The sequence below is a fragment of the Heptranchias perlo genome, unplaced genomic scaffold (assembly GCF_035084215.1).
Source record: "Heptranchias perlo isolate sHepPer1 unplaced genomic scaffold, sHepPer1.hap1 HAP1_SCAFFOLD_54, whole genome shotgun sequence".
Classification (NCBI taxonomy): domain Eukaryota; kingdom Metazoa; phylum Chordata; class Chondrichthyes; order Hexanchiformes; family Hexanchidae; genus Heptranchias; species Heptranchias perlo.
Genome location: NW_027139559.1, coordinates 1,396,275 through 1,414,249, shown reverse-complemented (window position 1 = coordinate 1,414,249; position 17,975 = coordinate 1,396,275). Strand labels below are relative to the sequence as shown.

The 17,975-nt window shown below is 44.6% G+C and overlaps 1 long non-coding RNA gene across 2 annotated transcripts in view; it reads right to left on the bottom strand.

Moving 5' to 3' along the window:
* Positions 1 to 1,069: 1,069 nt before the first annotated feature.
* Positions 1,070 to 17,975, bottom strand: part of LOC137315221 (uncharacterized) — a 47,675-nt gene continuing 30,769 nt past the window's right edge. For both annotated transcript variants that reach the window (XR_010961364.1, XR_010961363.1), the window contains exon 5: positions 1,070 to 1,670. This is a non-coding gene — a long non-coding RNA (uncharacterized lncRNA). The remainder of the gene's footprint in view (positions 1,671 to 17,975) is intronic.

Sequence of the window (17,975 nt, the reverse complement as noted above, 5' to 3'; positions counted from 1 at the left end):
AGCTGAGATGTCAATGCCGGGGACATAGATTTAAAGTAATTGGTAGAAGGATTAGAGGGGAATTGAGAAAAAAGATTTCACATCGAGGGTGGTGGGTGTCTGGAACTCACTGCCTGAAAGCGTGGTGGAGGCAGAAACTCTCAACTCATTTAAAAAGCACTTGGATGAGCACCTGAAGTGTCGTAACCAAGAGAGCTACGGGCCAACTGCTGGAAATTGGGATTAAGCTGGATAGCTCTTTATCGGCCGGCACAGGCACAATGGGCCGAGTGACCTCCTTCTGTGCTTTAACTTTTGATAATTCTATACCTTAATGTTTGTGTATGTGTATGTCTGCAAATGTGCCTTGATGTATGTGTATGTGCCTTTATGTGTGTAAGTGCCTTTATGTGTGTGTATGTGTGAATGTGGCTTTTTGTATGTGTATGTGTAAATGTGTATATGTGTATATGTGTGTCCGTGGCCGTATGTATGTATGTGCCTGTATGTGCCTGTATGTGTGTGCATGTGGCTGTATATGATTGTGTATGATGAAAGTGCTGCTCTCGGTATTTACAGCCCTGGTGCTGACTGCCCGAGAGGGGCGGGTGGAAGAGAGACTTGACGTGGTGAGAAATTAAAGAGTCGAGCAGCGAGCAGGAGAGATGGGTCAGATTTAGTGTTGCGGCAAGATTAGAGATGTTTCAGGCGTATGTTATGCAATGTTACAGAGCTTAGAGATGTTTCGGGCCCATGTTATGCAATGTTACAGAGTTTAGAGATGTTTCAGGTCTATGTTATACAATGTTACAGAGTTTAGAGATGTTTCAGGCCTATGTTACACCATGTTACAGAGTTTAGAGATGTTTCAGGCCGATGTTATACAATGTTACAGAGTTTAGAGATGTTTCAGGTCTATGTTATACAATGTTACAGAGTTACAATTGTTTCAGGCCTGTGTTATAGAATGTTACAGAGTTCAGAGATGTTTCAGGTCTATGTTATACAATGTTACAGAGTTTAGAGATGTTTCAGGTCTGTGTTACACAATGTTGCAGAATTTAATGATGTTTCAGGTCTGTGCTGCACGTTGTTGCGGAGATTACAACTGTTTCAGCCCTTTATTGTTCATTGTTGCAGAGATTACAGATGTTTCAGGCCTATCTTACATTTATAGAGAGTTCTACCCTCCAGCAGTTCCTTTGATAGGCAGATGCAAAGAATTTGTTTCCCTGAACGCCAACGTTGGAAAGTAAACTGAAAGTGTCAGCAGCTGTTCTCGGAAGTGGCCGGTTAGCTCAGTTGGTTGGAACACTGAAAAAGCATTTTCATGTTGGTCCTGTCAGTCCCCGATCATTCCGTGTCATTTTAAAAGGGAAGCGCTCTCTGTCCTGGGTCAATACTTGTCTGTTTGAAAGGTGTGTGCTGTCAGTCCCGGATCATTCTGTGTCAGTTTAAAAGGGATGTGCTGTCAGTCCCGGATCATTCTGTGTCTGTTCAAAAGGGGTGTGCTGTCAGTCCCGGATCATTCTTTGTCTGATTGAAAGGCTTTTGCTGTCAGTCCCAGATCATTCCGTGTGAGATTGAAGGGGATGTGCTGTCAGTCCCGGATCAGAGAATCAAGTTTCTGTTCAGAGCTTGAACCCGTAGACGGCTCGATCACACTGGAGATCACAACCAACTGAGGAGAACTGGGGCATGAAAAGCATTCAATTAATGAAACAAATACTTCAAACAGGAAGTATTGTCCCGACACAGAAATACGGAGATCAGAGAAATCTGTAACAGAGGCAAAGCAATATAGAAGGGAAATTTTAATTTTAACACAGATTGGGACAGAAAGGCAATACATTTCTAGAATGCATCTAGGACAGTTTTCAGTAACAATATCATTGAACTGAGAGGTTACATATGTCTGGAAAGAGAGAACAGGCTGGGGCTCTTTTCTCTGGAAAAGAGAAGACTGAGGAGTGACCTGATCGAAGTATTTAACATTATTGATGTGTTTGACGGGATAGACGGAGAGAAGATATTTCCACTTGCAGGGGAGACCAGAACCAGGGGTCATTATTATAAGATAGTCACTAATAAATGGAATTGAATCGAATAATGAATTCAGTAAAAACTTCTTTACCAGAGACTGGTGAGAATGTGAAACTCGCTACCACAAAAAGCAGTTGAGACGAACAGCAAAGATGCATTTAAGGCGAAGTGAGATTAGCACATGAGAGAGAAAGAACAGAATAACATAAAAATGGGAGCAGGAGTAGGCCATCCGGCCCCTCGAGCCTGCTCCACCATTCAATCAGATTATGCTTGATCTTCTATCTCAACTCCACTCTCCCGCCCGTTCCTCAAATTCCTTGATTTCCCTAGAGCCCCAAAATCTATCAATCGCAGCCTTGAATATACTCAACGATTGAGCATCCACAGCCCTGTGGATAGAGAATGCCAAAGATTCACATCCCTCTGAGTAAATAAATTCCTCCTCATCTCAGTCTTAAATGGCCGGCCCCTTAACTGAAGGCTATTCCCCCTTTTTCTACACTCAACAGCGAAGGGAAATAACCACTCAGCATCTATCCTGTGAAGCCCCCCTCAGAATCTTATATTCTATTTGATATGTTTCAATGTGATGAGAAAGGAATAGAAGGACATGTTGATGGGTTTAGATGAAGAAGCATGGGAGGGGGCTCGTTTGAAGCATGAACACTGGCATGGAACTGTTGGGCCGAATGGTTTGTTTCTGAGCTGTACAGTCTCCGAAATCCAGGAATGTTACCACAGATTCGGCCCGTCATACCTGTGCTGGCTCTTTGAATGAACTGCCCAACTTAGTCCCACACACCAGCTTTCCCCCCCCCCACCCTGCAAATTAGTCCAGTTCAAGAATATGTCTAATTGCCATTTGAAAGTTCCGATGGAATGTGCTTCCACCGCTCTTTCAGATCTTGCATTCTAAATTATAATAAAGCTCAGTGAAAGGGGGGTTCTCATTTCCACTCTAGATCTTTTGCCAATTAGTTTACTATCACGAAGAGGAGAGGTACTTAGAGAGATTAGAGGTCAAGAAAAATAGAGAGAGAGCGTAGAGGTCGAGCAACTAGGAGAGAGAGAGAGAGAGTAGGGTGAGAAAGAGAGAGAGAGAGCAAAAGGAGACAGAGAAAGTAGAGGGAGAAAGAGTGGGGGAGAGAGAGAGGAAGAGTAAGGTGAGAAAGAGAGAGAGTAGAGAGAGAGATTCAGAGAGAGAAAAGAGGGGATGAGACAGAGACAAGAGGAAGAGTAGGAGAGCACACAATGATAAAAAAAAGAAAGAGGGGGAGATAGAAAAAGACAAGGGGGAGAGTGAGAGAGACCGACAGAGGGACAAGAGAGAGAGAAATTGGCAGAGAGAGCGAAAAAGTGGAGAGAGGGAGAGACGGGGACAGAGCGAGTGATAGAGACTGGTCAGAGAGAGAGAGAGTAGAATGATAGAGAGAGAGAGAGAAATAATCAGGATCACAGCTTCACAGGGACGTTGAATCACGGAGAATGGGGGGAGGCAGTGAACTCTGGGGAAGGCCCAGGCAACATCCCGGCCTCTTTTAGTAGATCTCACCCGGTGTGCGACTGACACCCACACACGGTGCATGGTAGTGTTGATAGAGCTTTACTCTGTATCTAACCTCTGTTGTATCTGCCCTGGGAGTGTTGAAGGGACGGTGTAGGAGGAGCTTTACTTTGTATCGAACCCGAGTTGTTCATGCCGTGGTTGACGGTTGTTTTTTCGACTGGAAGGCTGTTTCCATTCGGGTCCCGCAAGGCTCAGTAGCAGGTCTCTTGCTTTTTGTGGTATATATTATTGATTTGGCCTTGAATGTGCGGAGCTTGACCATGAAGTTTGCAGATGATACAAACATTGGCCGTGTGGTTGATCGTGAGGAGGAACGCTGTCGACTTCAAGGCGATATCAATTGACTGGTCAGGTGGGCAGAAAGGTGGCAAATGGAATTCAATGCAGAGAAGTGTGAGGAAATGCATTTGGGAAAGGCAAACAAGGCAAGGGATTACACAATAAATGGGGGATACTGAGAGGAGTAGAGGAACCAACGGACCTTGGAATGCATGTCCACAGATCCCTGAAGGTAGCAGGGCAGGTAGATCAGATGGTTCAAAATGCATACGGGATACTTTCCTTTATTAGCGAGGCACAGAATACAAGAACAGGGAGGTTATGCAAGAACCGCATTAAACATTGATTAGGCCACAGCTTGAGTACTTGCTACAGTTCTGGTTACCACATTACAGTCAAGATGTGATTGCACTAGAGAGGGGACAGAAGAGATTTGCGAGTATGTTGCCAGAGCTGGAGAATTTTAGCTATGAGCAAAGATTGAACATGCTCGTTTTTTTATGGAATAGATGTACAATAAAGCTCCGTCAACACGAACACAGAAATATTCAGAACGGGGTCTTTGTTTAGAGTGGTGTCTGTGTTCAGAGTGTGGTCTGTGTTCAGAGTTTGGTCTGTGTTCAGAGTGGGGTTTGTGTTCAGAGTGGGGTCTTTGCTCAGAATGGGCTCTGTGTTCAGAGTGGGGACAATATTCAGAGTGGGGTCTTTGTTCAGAATGGGGTCTGTGTTCAGAGTGCGGTCTGCGTTCAGAGTGGAGTCTGTGTTCATATTGGGACCTGTGTTCAGAGTGGTGTCTGTGTTCGGACTTTGGTCGGTGTTCAGAGTGGAGTCTGGGTTCTGAGAGGAGTCTCTGTCCCGTGGGGGATCTGTGTTCCGTGCCAGGCTTTGTTTATCAATCGATAACGCAGAATAATTTATGAAGGATTCAACTGCGTGCATGCTGTGTGAGAGAGTGCAGCTTAAAGAGATAGATGGAGGCAAAGCTCTCTGAAGAAATTGGTTTTAAAGCAGCTTTTGAAGGCACTTGCAGACACCTTACAGCCTCTTTACATTTCAGGATACATTAAGGGCATCTTTTCATTACTGCCACTAAATATTTCAAGGCCTGAACTCCGCACAGTAATTTTGTCTCCAGTATTTAGTTCCCAGGGGTGAATGTTCACAGTGTTCCCCCCATGTGAAACAGGGTGGTGTATTAGAGTTTGTTCTGGATACAGTTTTGTGAGAATTAAGTCTTTAAATGAACAGAATTCCTCCATCCTCCTGAGCAATCTCTGTCCCGTATGAAAATATATTCTGTCGATGAGGTGGTTTTGTTGCTTTGTATGCAAAGTAAGCAATTCATTTGCAAAATGTACAAATTTTTTCGGTTGCTGAGTCAGGCTGGTAAAATGTGGAAAACTAAAAGCAGATTTAAAGAAGATTCAAAGAAAGAACTAAAGTGGAGGAGAGGAGAATTAAGGGATGGGGAGGAAAGGGGAATGGAACTGACATATGGAATGTTCCAAAGATGGGTGGAGCCAAGGGGATGAAGGAGAAATGAGGAGAGAGGAACAGAGTCGTCCAGATGTAAAATAAAGCTCTTTCGATACGAACACAGAAATCTTCAGAGTGGGGTCTGTGTTCAGAGTGGATTCTGTGTTTAGAGTGGGGTCTGTGTTCAGAGTGGGGTCTGTGTTCTGAGTGTGGTCTGTGTTCAGAGTGGGATCTGCGTTCAGTGTGGGGTCTGTGTTCAGAATGGGTTTGTGTTCAGTGTGTGGACCGTATTCAGAGTGGGTTCTGATTCAGAGTGGCTCTGTGTTCAGAGTGAGGACTGTATTCGCCGTGGGTTCTGTGTTTTGATTGGGGTCCATGCTCAGAGTGGGTTCTGTGTTGAGAGGAGAGACTGTGTTCACAGTTGGATCTGTGTTCAGAGAGCGCTCCGTGCTCAGAGTGGGGCCCGTGCTCAGAGTGGTGTTCGTGCTCAGAGTGGTGTTCGTGTCCAGAGTGGGGTCCGTGCTCATTGTGGGGTCTGTGTTCTGAGTGGCAACAGTGTTCAGAGTGGGGTTTATGGGTTCAGAGTGGTGTCTGTGTTCACAGTGTGGTCTGTGTTCACAGTGGGGTGTATGTGTTCAGAGTGGGGTCGATGTTAACAGTGTGGCCTGTCTTCGGAGTTGTGTCTGTGTCCAGAGTGGTGCCTGTGTTCAGAGTGGGGTCTGTATTCAAAGTGGGGCTTGTGTTCAGAGTGCTGTCTTTCTTCAGAGTTGTGTCTGTGTTCAGAGTGGTGTCTGTGTCCATAGTGATGCCTGTGTTCAGAGTGGTGTCTGTGTTGAAAGTTGGGCCTGTGTTCTGAGTGGCTCTTTTGTTCAGAGTAGGGTCTTTTTTACACAGTGATCTCTGTGTTCAGAGTGGGGTGTCTGTGTCCAGAATGGTGCCTGTGTTCAGAGTGGTGCCTGTGTTCAGAGTGGGGTCTGTGTCCAGAGTGAGGTCTGTGTTCAGAGTGGGGTCTGTGTTCAGAGTTGGGTCTGTGTTCAGAGTTGGGCCTGTGTTCAGAGTTGGGTCTGTGTTCAGAGTTGGGTCTGTGTTCAGAGTGAGGTCTGTGTTCAGAGTGAGGTCTGTGTTCAGAGTGGGGTCTGTGTTCAGAGTGGGGTCTGTGTTCAGAGTTGGGCCTGTGTTCAGAGTGGTGACTTGCTCATAATGGGGTCTGTGTACCGACTTTGGTCTGTGTTCAGAGTGGAGTCTGTGTTCTGAGAGGAGTCTCTGTTCCGTGTGGGATCTGTGTTCACTGTCAGGTTTTGTTTATCAATCAATAACTCAGAATAATTTATAAAGGATTCAACTCCGTGCATACTGTGTGAGAGAGTGCAGTTTGAAGAGATAGATGGAGGCAAAGCTCTCAAAACAAATTTGTATAATGCAGCTTTTGAAGGCACTTGCAGACATCTTACAGCCTCTTTACAATTCAGGATATATTTAAGACATCTTTACATTAATGGGACGAAATAGCTCAAGGCCTGAACTCCGCACAGTAATTTTTTCCTCGGGTATTTAGTTCCCAGGGCTGAATGTTCATAGTGTTCCCCTCCTGTGACACAGGGCGGTGTCTCATAGTTTGTTCTCGATACAATTTTGTGAGAATTACGCCTTTAACTAAACAGAATTCCTCCCTCCCCCTGAGCAAGCTTTGTCCCTGATGGAAATGGATTCTGTCGATGAGATGACTTTGTTGCGAGGAATTCAAATTCAGGAATTAAGCTGAAGGTCCTGCCTCACAGTTTCGGACAGAATATTGATTGAATTCGAAATTCAACAAGACAGATAGCTCCGTTCCCCCTGAGCAATCCCTGTCCCGCATGAAAATATATTCTGTCGATGACGTGGCTTTGTTCCTTGGTATGCAAAGTAACGAATTCATTTCGAAAATGACCAAAATGTTACAGTTACTGAGTCAGGCAGGTAAAATGGGGAAAATAAAAAGCAGATTTAAAGAAGTTTTGCAGAAAGAATTAAAGTGAAGGAGAGGAGAATTCCGAATGAAGAGGTCTGGGGAATGTAAATGACATATGTAATGTTCCAAACGTGGGTGGAGCCACGGGAGTTGAAGGAGAAGTGGGGAGAGATGAAAGTATCGTCCAGATGTAAAATAAAGCTCTGTCTACACGAACACAGGAATCTTCAGCGTGGGGTCTGTGTTCAGAATGGGTTTCTGTGTTCAGACTTGGATTTGACTTCAGTGTGATGACGATGTGTTGATTAGACTCTATGTTCAGAGTGGGGCCTGTGTTCAGAGTGGGCAGTATGTATTCAGAGTGGGCCCTGTGTTCAGATTGGTGTCTTTGTTCTGAGAGGAGTCTGTGTTCCGTGTCGGATCTGTGTTCAGTGTCAGGCTTTGTTTATAAATAGATACCTCAGACTAATTTAAAAAGGATTCGACTGCTTGCAGAATGTGAGAAAAATTGCGGCTTGAAGAGATAGATGGAGGCAAAGCTCTTTGAAGAAATGGGTTTTAAAACAGCTTTTGAAGGCACTTGCAGACACCTTAGACCCTCTTTACAATTAAGGACATATGAAGGGCATATTTACATTCCTGGCACTAAATAAGTTGAGGCCTGAACTCCGCACTGTAATTTTATCTCTTTATTTAGTTCGCTGGGGTGAATGTTTATAGTGTTCCCCTCCTGTGACACAGGGCGGTGTCTCATAATTTGTTGTCAAAACAATTTTATGAGAATTAAGCCTTTAACTGAACAGAATTCCTCCTTCCCCCTGAGCAATCTCTGTCCCGTATGAATATATATTATGTCCATGAGGTGGCTTTCTTGCTAGGAATCCGAAGTATGGAATTAAGTTGAAAACTGACCTAAGAGTTATGTTTACAGAAGAAAGCTTCTAAAATGGGGAAAATAAAAGCAGATTTACAGCAGACTTAGAGAAAGAAGTAAAGTGGAGGAGAGGAAGATTCGATGAGGAAGAGGAAGGGGAAATGTAAATGACATAACTAATGATACAAAGATGGGTCGTGCCAAGGCGGTGGGGCGGGGTGAAGGAGAAGTGAGGGGAGAGGAACAGCATCGTCCAGATGTGCAATAAAGTTTCCTGTACACTAACAAAACACATCTTCAGTTTGGGGCCTGTGTTCAGAATATGGCCCTTATGCAGTTTCGGTCTGTATTCAGTGCCAGGCTTTGTTTGCAAATAGATATCGGAGATTGCTTTACAAAGAATTCAGCAGCGTGCAGAATGTGAGGGACAAACAGTGCGGGGTAAGGAGATAGGGGGAGAAAATAAGTTTGAAGAAAAAGGATTTAAGTCGGTTTTTGATGGCACTTGAATGGCACCTTAGAACAACGTTATCAGTTCAGGGGCTCTTGAGGATTTATTTCATTACTGGCACGAAATATGTTCGGGTCTGAGCAAAACATAACAATTCTACCTGAGATCTGTCGATCCCAGGGTTGAATGTTTGGAGCGTTTCTCCTCGTGTGACACAAAGTCCTGTCTCACAGTTTGTTTTGGACAGAATATTGTTTGAATTCCACCTTCTACAAAACAGATACCTCCGTTGCCCCTGAGCAATCTGTGTCCCTTATGAAAACGTATTCTGTTGATGAAGTGGCTTTGTTCCATTGTATGCAAAGCAAGCAATTAATTTGTATAATGACCAAAATATTTCAGTTACTGGGTCAGGCTGGTAAAATGGGGAAAATAAAAAGCAGATTTAAAGAAGATTTACAGAATGAACTAAAGTGGAGGAGAGGAGAATTCGTGGATGAAAAGGAGAGGAGAATGTAAATGAAATATGGAATGTTCCAAAGGTGGGTGGAGCCACGGGGGTGAAGGAGAAGTGAGGAGAGAGGAACAGCATCGTCCAGGTGTACAATAAAGAGAGCAACAGCATCGTCCAGATGTGCAATAAAGCTCTGTCAACACTAACACAGCAATCTTCAGAATGGGGTCTGTGTCCAGTGTGGGGTCTGTGTTCAGAGTGGGGCCTGCTTTCAGAGTGGTGTCTTTGTTCAGATTGGGGTGCATGTGTTCAGAGTGGGGAATATGTGTTCATAGTGGGGTATATGTGTTCAGAGTGGTGTCTGTGTTCAGAGTGCTGTCTTTGTTAAGAGTGGTGTCTTTGTTCAGAAGGGAGCCTGTGTTCAGGATGGTGTGTATGTCTTCAGAGTGGGACGTATGTGTTCAGAGTGAGGTCTGTATTCAAATTGGGTTTTTTGTTCAGAGTGATGTCTGTGTTCAGAGTGGTATCTGTGTTCAGAGTGGTGTCTGTGTTCAGAGTGGTGTCTGTGTTCAGAGTGGGGTCTGTGTTCAGAGTGTGGTCTGTGTTCAGAGTGGGGTCTGTGTTCAGAGTGGGGTCTGTGTTCAGAGTGGTGTTTGCGTTCAGTGTGATGCCTGCATGTGGAGTGGGGTCTGTGTTCAGAGTGGGGTCTGTGTTCAGAGTTGGGCCTGTGTTCAGAGTGCTGTCTTTGTTTAGAGTGGGGTCTGTGTCCAGAGTGGTCTTTGCGTTCAGTGTGATGCCTGCATGTGGAGTGGGGTTTGTGTTCAGAGTGGGTTTTGTGTTCAGAGTTGGGCCTGTGTTCAGAGTGCTGTCTTTGTTCAAAGTGGGGTCTGAGTTCAGTGTGTAGTCTGTGTTCAGAGTGTGGTGTATGTGTTCAGAGTGTTGTCTGTGTTTAAAGTGTGTCCTGCGTTCAGAGTGGGGTCTGTGTTCAGAGTGGGGCCTGTGATCAGTGTGGGGCCTGTTTTCAGAGTCGGGCCTGTGTTCAGACTGGTGTCTGTGTTCAGAATGGGGTGTATGTGTTCAGAGTGGGGTGTAGGTGTTCAAAGTGAGGTCTGTATTCAAAGTGGGGCCTGTGTCCAGAGTGAGCTCTCTGTTCAGAGTGGGGCCTGTGGTCGGAGTGGGGTTTTTGTTCAGAGTGAGGTTTGTGTTCAGAGTGGTGTCTTTTTTCAGAGTGAGCTCTGTGTTCAGAGTTGGGCTTGTGTTCAGAGTGGGGTCTGTGTTCCATGTGGGATCTGTGTTCAGTGTCAGGCTTTGTATATCAATCGATAACTCAGAATAATTTATAAAGGATTCAACTGCGTGAATTTTGTGTGAGAGAGTGCAGCTTGAAGAGACAGATGGAGGCAAAGCTCTCTGAACACATTGGTTTTAAAGCAGCTTTTGAAGGCACTTGCGTACACCTTACAGCCTCTTTACAATTCAGGATATAGTAAGGGCATCTTTTCATTAGTGGCACTCAATATTTCAAGGCCTGAACTCCGCACAGTAATTTTATCTCGGGTATTTAGTTCCCAGGGGTGAATGTTCAAAGTGTTCCGCCATGTGACACAGGGCGGTGTCTTATAGTTTGTTCTGGATACAATTTTCTGAGAATTAAGCATTTACCGAAAGAGAATTCCTCCTTCCCCCTGAGCAATCTCTGTCCCGTATGAAAATATATTCTGTCGATGAGGTGGCCTTGTTCTTTGAATGCAAAGTAAGCAGTTCATTTGGAAAATGAACAAAATTGTTCGGTTACTGTGTCAGGCTGGTAAAATGGGAAAATAAAAAGCAGATTTAACGAAGATTTACAGAAAGAACTAAAGTGGAGGAGAGGAGAATTGGGGGATGAAGTGGAAGGAGGAATGAAAATGACATATGTAATGTTGCAAAGTTGGGTGGAGCCAAGGGGCTGAAGGAGAAATGAGGAGAGAGGAACAGCGTCGTCCAGATGTACAATAACGTTCTTTCTATAAGAACACAGAAATCTTCAGAGTGGGGTCTGTGTTCAGAGTGGGTCTGTGTTCAGAATTGTGTCAGTGTTCTGAATTGTGTCTGTGTTCAGAGTGGGGTCTGTTTTCAGAGTGGGGTCTGTTTTCAGAGTGGGGTCTGTGTTCAGAGTGGGGTCTGTGTTCAGAGTGGGGTCTGTGTTCAGAATGAGGTCTGTCTTCAGAGTGGAATCTGCGATCAGTGTGAGGTCTGTGTTCAGAATGGGGTTTGTGTTCAGTGTGGGGACTGTATTCAGAGTGGGATCTGCTTCAGAGTGTCTCTGTGTTCAGAGTGGGGAATGTGTTCGCCGTGGGGTCTGTGTTTAGTTTGGGGTCCGTGCTCATAGTTGGATCCGTGCTCAGAGTGGGGTCTGTGCTCATTGTGGGGTCTGTGTTCATTGTGGGGTCTGTGTTCTGAGTGGTGACAGTGTTCAGAGTGGGGTGCTTGTGTTCAGAGTGGTGTCTGTGTTCAGAGTGGTGTCCTGTGTTCACAGTGGTGTCCTGTGTTTAGAGTGGTGTATGTGTTCAGAGTGTGGTGCTTGTGTTCAGAGTGGGGTGCTTGTGTTCAGAGTGGGGTCAGTGTTCATAGTGTTGTCCTGTGTTCAGAGTGGTGTCCTGTGTTCAGAGTGGTGTCTGCGTTCAGAGTGGTGTCCTGTGTTCAGAGTGGTGTCCTGTGTTCAGAGTGGTGTCTGTGTTCAGAGTGGTGTCCTGTGTTCAGAGTGGTGTCCTGTGTTCAGAGTGGTGTCTGTGTTCAGAGTGGGGTCCTGTGTTGAGAGTGGTGTCCTGTGTTCAGAGTGGTGTCCTGTGTTCAGAGTGGTGTCCTGTGTTCAGAGTGGTGTCCTGTGTTCAGAGTGGTGTCCTGTGTTCAGAGTGGTGTCCTGTGTTCAGAGTGGTGTACTGTGTTCAGAGTGGTGTCCTGTGTTCAGAGTGGTGTCCTGTGTTCAGAATGGTGTCCTGTGTTCAGAGTGGTGTCCTGTGCTCAGAGTGGTGTCCTGTGTTCAGAGTGGTGTCCTGTGTTCAGAGTGGTGTCCTGTGTTCAGAGTGGTGTCCTGTGTTCAGAGTGGTGTCTGTGTTCAGAGTGGGGTCCTGTGTTGAGAGTGGTGTCCTGTGTTCAGAGTGGTGTCTGCGTTCAGAGTGGTGTCCTGTGTTCAGAGTGGTGTCCTGTGTTCAGAGTGTTGTCCTGTGTTCAGAGTAGTGTCCTGTGTTCAGAGTGGTGTCTGTGTTCAGAGTGTGTCCTGTGTTCAGAGTGTTGTCCTGTGTTCAGAGTGTTGTCCTGTGTTCAGAGTGGTGTCCTGTGTTCAGATTGTGTCCTGTGTTCAGAGTGGTGTCCTGTGTTCAGTGTGGTGTCCTGTGTTCAGAGTGGTGTCCTGTGTTCAGAGTGGTGTCTGTGTTCAGATTGGGGTGTATGTGTTCAAATTGCGGCCTGTGTTCAGAGTGTTGTCTGTGTTCAGCGTTGTCTGTGTTGAGAGTGGTGTCTGTGTTCAGAGTTGGGTGTGTGTTCAGAGTATGGCCCATGTTCAGAGTGTTGTCTGTGTTCAGAGTGGTTTCTTTGTTCTGAGAGGAGTCTGTGTTCAGTGCCGGATCTGTGTTCAGTGTCAGGCTTTGTTTTTAAATTGATACCTCAAACTATTTTATAAAGGATTCATCTGCTTGCATAAAGTGAGAGAAAGTGCGTCTTAAAGAGAAAGATGGAGGCAAAGCGGTCTGAAGAAATTGGTTTTAAAACAGCTTTTGAAGGCACTTGTAGACACGTTCGAGCCACGTTACAATTCAGGACATATTAAGGACATCTTTACATTACTGGCACTAAATATTTTTAGGCCTCATCATCGCACTATAGTTTTATCTCAGCTATTTAGGTCCCAGGTGTGAATGTTCACAGTGTCTTATAGTTTGTTCTGGATACAATTTTGTGAGAATTGCGCCTTGAACTAAACAGAATCCCTCCTTCCCCCTCAGCAATCTCGATATATTCTGTCGATGAGCTGGCTTTGTTACTAGGAACCAGATTAAGGAATTAAGTTAAAAACTGACCAAAGTGTCATATTTACAGAGAAAAGCAACTAAAATGGTGGAAATAACAAGCAGATTTACAGCATACTCAGAGAAATAAATAAAATGGAGGAGAGGAAGGTTCGATGAAGAAGAGGAAGGGGGAAATCTAAAGGACATAAGTAATGATACAAAGCGGGGTGAAGCCACGGGGGATGAAGGAGAAATGAGGGGAGAGGAACAGCATCGTCCAGATGTACAATAGAGTTTCCTGTACACTAAAAGACATCTTCAGAATGGAGTCTGTGTTCAGTGAGGGAATCTGTGTTCAGAGTATGGCCCTAATGCAATGGTTGTCGGTATTCAGAAACAGGCTTTCTTTATAAAGAGTTACCTCAGATTACTTTATAAAGAATTCGATTGCACGCAGAATGTGGGAGAGAGAGAGAGAGAGCGGTTTAAAGAGAAAATGGAGGAAAAGCCTTTTGAAGAAATCGGCTTCTTTTGCGTGCACATGATCGGCATCTCAGTGCAACGCTGCCAATTCAGGGTCTTATTAAGAACACCGGCTCTCACAGCTACATTGATCACAACGCCTCCCACCCCGCTTCCTGTGGGCTCTGTGTTCCCAGCGTGGGGACAGTTTTCAGAGTGGGGACAATGTTCAGTTTCGGTCTGTGTTCAGTGTCAGGCTTTGTTTGTAAATAGATATCGGAGATTGCTTTACAAAGAATTCAACATCTCGCAAACTGTGATGCAGAGGCAGTGCGCAGCAAGGAGATAGGCGGAGAAAATAAATTTGAAGAAACAGGTTTTAAACAGGTTTTAAGCAGGTTTTTGAAGGCACTCGAAAGGCACCTTAGAGCAACTTTATCAGTTCAGGGACTATTTGGATATCTTTCATTACTGGAACGAAATATAGACGGGTCTGAGCTCCACACAGCAATTTTATCTGAAACCTTTAGTCCCAGGGCTGATTGGTCTGTCGATGAGGTGGCTTTGTTGCTTGGTAAACACAGTGAGGAATTAGATTGGAAAATGATCAAAATGTTTCAGTTACTGGGACAGGCAGGTGAAATGAGGAAATAAAATGCAGAATTAAAGAAGTTTTACAGAAAAAAGTAAAGAGGATGTGAAGAGAATTCGGGGATGAAGAGGAGGGGGGAATGTAAATGACATACGTGATGTTCCAAAGGTCGGTGGAACCAGGAGGGTGAAGGAGAAGTGAGGAGAGAGGAACAACATCGTCCAGATATACAATAAAGCTCCATCAATGCTAACATAGATATCTTCAGATTGGGGAATTTGTTCGAAGCAGGGTCTGTGTTCATCATGGGTTCTGTGTCAGAGTGGGTCTGTGTTCACAGTGAAGTCCGTGCTCAGAGTGGGTTTTGTGCTGAGATGGGGGTCCGTTTTGAGAGTGGGGGCCTTGCTCAGAGTGGGTTCTGTGTTCAGAGTGGTGTCCTGTGTTCAGAGTGGTGTCTGTGTTCAGAGTGCGGCCGTGTTCAGGGTCCGGCCGTGTTCAGTGTGGGGCCCATGTTCAGACTGCGGCCCGTGTTCAGGATGCGGCCCTGTTTATAAATGGGTAACTCAGAGGAGTACTCGAGAGCAAAATGCTCAATTGGTGGTGGGCGAATTTCAGTGGGATGAGAACGGTTCTGCCCGGGTAAATTGGAATCAAAGAGTGGCAGGCAGAACTGTAATTGAATAATGGGTAGCCTTTCAAGTGGAGATGAATCAGGTAGATTCTGGATACATTCCCACGATTGGGAAAGGTAGGGAAACTGAGGCCAGATCTCCCTGGATGACGAAGAAATAGTGAGTTAAATGAAGCAGGGAAAAAAGGGGGCGTATGACAGATGTCATGTTGAAAATACAAGTGAGAATCAGGCTGAATGTAAAACGTTCAGAGTGGAAGTGGAAAAGGAAATGAGAGGGGCAAAGAGAGAATAGACTGGCAGCTAATCCGGGCCGATATTAACCGTCACTTGATCAATTGGGGATTAATTAAGGAAAGCCAGCACGGAATTGTTAAAGGACGATCGTGTTTAACGAACTTGATTGAGTTATTTGATGAGGTAACCGAGAGGTTTGATAAGGGCAATGCGGTTGATGTTGTGTATATGGACTTCCAAAAGGCGTTTGACAATGTGTTGCATAATAGGCTGTCATCAATGTTGAAGCCCCATGGGATAAAAGGGGCAGCAGGGATTCACTAAGTGACAGCAGAAAGATAATAATGGTGAACGATTTTTTTTCGGACTGGAGGGCTGTACAGTGGTGTTCCCCAGTGGTCGGTACTGGGACCACAGCTTTTTTGATACATATGAATGACTTGCACTTGGGTGTATAGGGCAGAATTTCAAAATTTGCAGATGAAACAAAACTTGGAGGTGCAGTGAACAGTGAGGAGATTAGTAATAGACTTCAAGAGGATATAGACAGCTTGGTGGACTGTGCGGACACGTGGCAGATGGAATTTAACGCAGAGAAGTGCGAAATGATACATTTTGTTGGAAAGAACGAAGGGAGCCAGTATGGATGGAAGGGCGCAATTCTAAAAGCCGTTCAAGAACAGAGAGATATTGGGGATGATGTGCACAAATCTTTGAAGGTGGCAGGGAAGTGTGAAGATGCGGTTTAAAAAGCATACGGGATCCTGGGCTTTATCAATAGAGACACAGAGTACAAAGTGTGGAAGTCATGATGTACCATTATAAAACACTGGTTCGGCCACTACTGGAGTATTGTGCCCAGTTCTGGGCACGGCACTTTAGGAAAAATCAAAAGCCTCAAAGAGGATGCAGAAGAGATTTACTAGAATGGTTCCATACATCATGTTTCATTGTATTACTGTTCTGGGAATTTACCATCCCCTCCTCGCTGCTGTTGCTGCTTCTGGTCCGACTCGATATCCAGCTATTAATTGTATAACGTGTGTTTCACAAATTACTGTTCTTGTCATTTACCATTCCCTCCCCCTTCTATTGGTGTCCCTGGTAATTGTCTATATCCAGCTGTTAATTCTATAAACCATGATTCCATGTATTACTTTTCTAGTCATTTATTGTGCCCGCCTAACTGCTCTCGGTGTCCCTGGAAATTCTCTATATTTAGCTATTAGTTCTATACACCATAAGTCACTTTATTAACGTTCCAGTCATTTACTGTGCCCGCCTAACTGCTCTCCGTGTCGCTGGTAAGTTTTATATCCAGTTATTAATTATGGTGTTTAACTGTGCGACTGTTCTTCCCGTTTCCTGTCTGCTCATCGCTGATGATGCTATTGTTGATAAGTCTCTATATCCAGCTATTAGTTTTTAAACTATATTTCACTGTATTACTGTTCTCGTCGTTCATTGCCCCATCTTCAATTCTCCTGGAGTCCCTGATAAGCCTGCATGTGTTTATGGGGTTTTAGGGATGTAAGATCTAATTTTTACGATGCTTACTGGGAAGTCTCGATATTCAGAAGGGGTTTTCTGGATGGGAGTTGGGGCGTGCAATTAAGGGAGCTTCTGTTACTTACCTATATTTGTATGAGATTTCTGGAAATGAGATATAATTGCTGGGCTCTCTTGGCAATTATCTAAATTTATATCGGATTTTCATGAATTGATATGCAATTATAGAATCTCCCATTATGTGTCTATATCCAGACGATTTTCCGGCATAGTAAATGTAATTGCAGGAACCCCCCATAAGTCTCTATATCTAGATGGGTTTCCAGGATGGGAGATGCAATTATGGGGTCTGCTGGCAAATCCCGATAACCACATTGGGTTTCCTGGATGGGAGATTAAATTACGGGGTATCCTGGTACATGCCTGCATCTATACGTGGCTTCCGGATTGTAAAATATAATTAGAGGGTCTCCTTGAAAGTCTTTACATCGAGGTGAAATTTGTGAGATGGAGGATATAATTACCGGTCTCCTGGTAAGTCTGTATATTAATGTGGGTTTTGCAGGATGGGAGATGGGATCACGGGGTCGCCTGCTAAGCATGCACAGCTACATAGGGTATTCCGGGTGGGAGGTGCAATTAGGGGGCCTCCTGGTAACACTAAATATGTAAGTGGGCATTTCGGGTTTGCCAATTCAGTGTCAGTAAATACAGGATGTTCCTGAGTGAGTGTCAGTAATTGAAGGATGTTCCTGAGTGAGTGTCAGTATTTACAGGATGTTCCTGAGTGAGTGTCAGTATTTACAGGATGTTCCTGAGTGAGTGTCAGTATTTACAGGAAGTTCCTAAGTGAGTGTCAGTAATTGAAGAATGTTCTTGAGTGAGTATCAATATTTACAGGATGTTCCTGAGTGAGTGTCAGTATTTACAGGATGTTCCTGAGTGAGTGTCAGTAATTGAAGGATGTTCCTGAGTGAGTGCCAGTATTAACAGGATGTTCCTGAGTGAATGTTGGTATTTACAGGATATGCCTGAGCGAGTTTCAGTATTTAAAGGATGTTCCTGGGTGAGCTTTAGTATTTACAGGATGTTCCTGAGTGAGTGTCAGTATTTACAGGATGTTCCTGTGTGAGTGTGAGTATTTACAGGATGTTCCTGTGTGAGTGTCAGTATTTACAGGATGTTCCTGTGTGAGTGTCAGTATTTACAGGATGTTCCTGTGTGAGTGTCAGTATTTACAGGAGGTTCCTGAGTGAGTGTCAATATTTACAGGATGTTCCTGTGTGAGTGTCAGTATTTACGGAATGTTCCTCAGTGAGTGTCAGTATTTACAATATGTTCCTGTGTGAGTGTCAGTATTTACAGGATGTTCCTGAGTGAGTGTCAGTATTTACAGGTTGTTCCTGTGTGAGTATAAGTATTTACAGGATGTTCCTGTGTGAGTGTCAGTATTTACAGGATGTTCCTGTTTGAGTGTC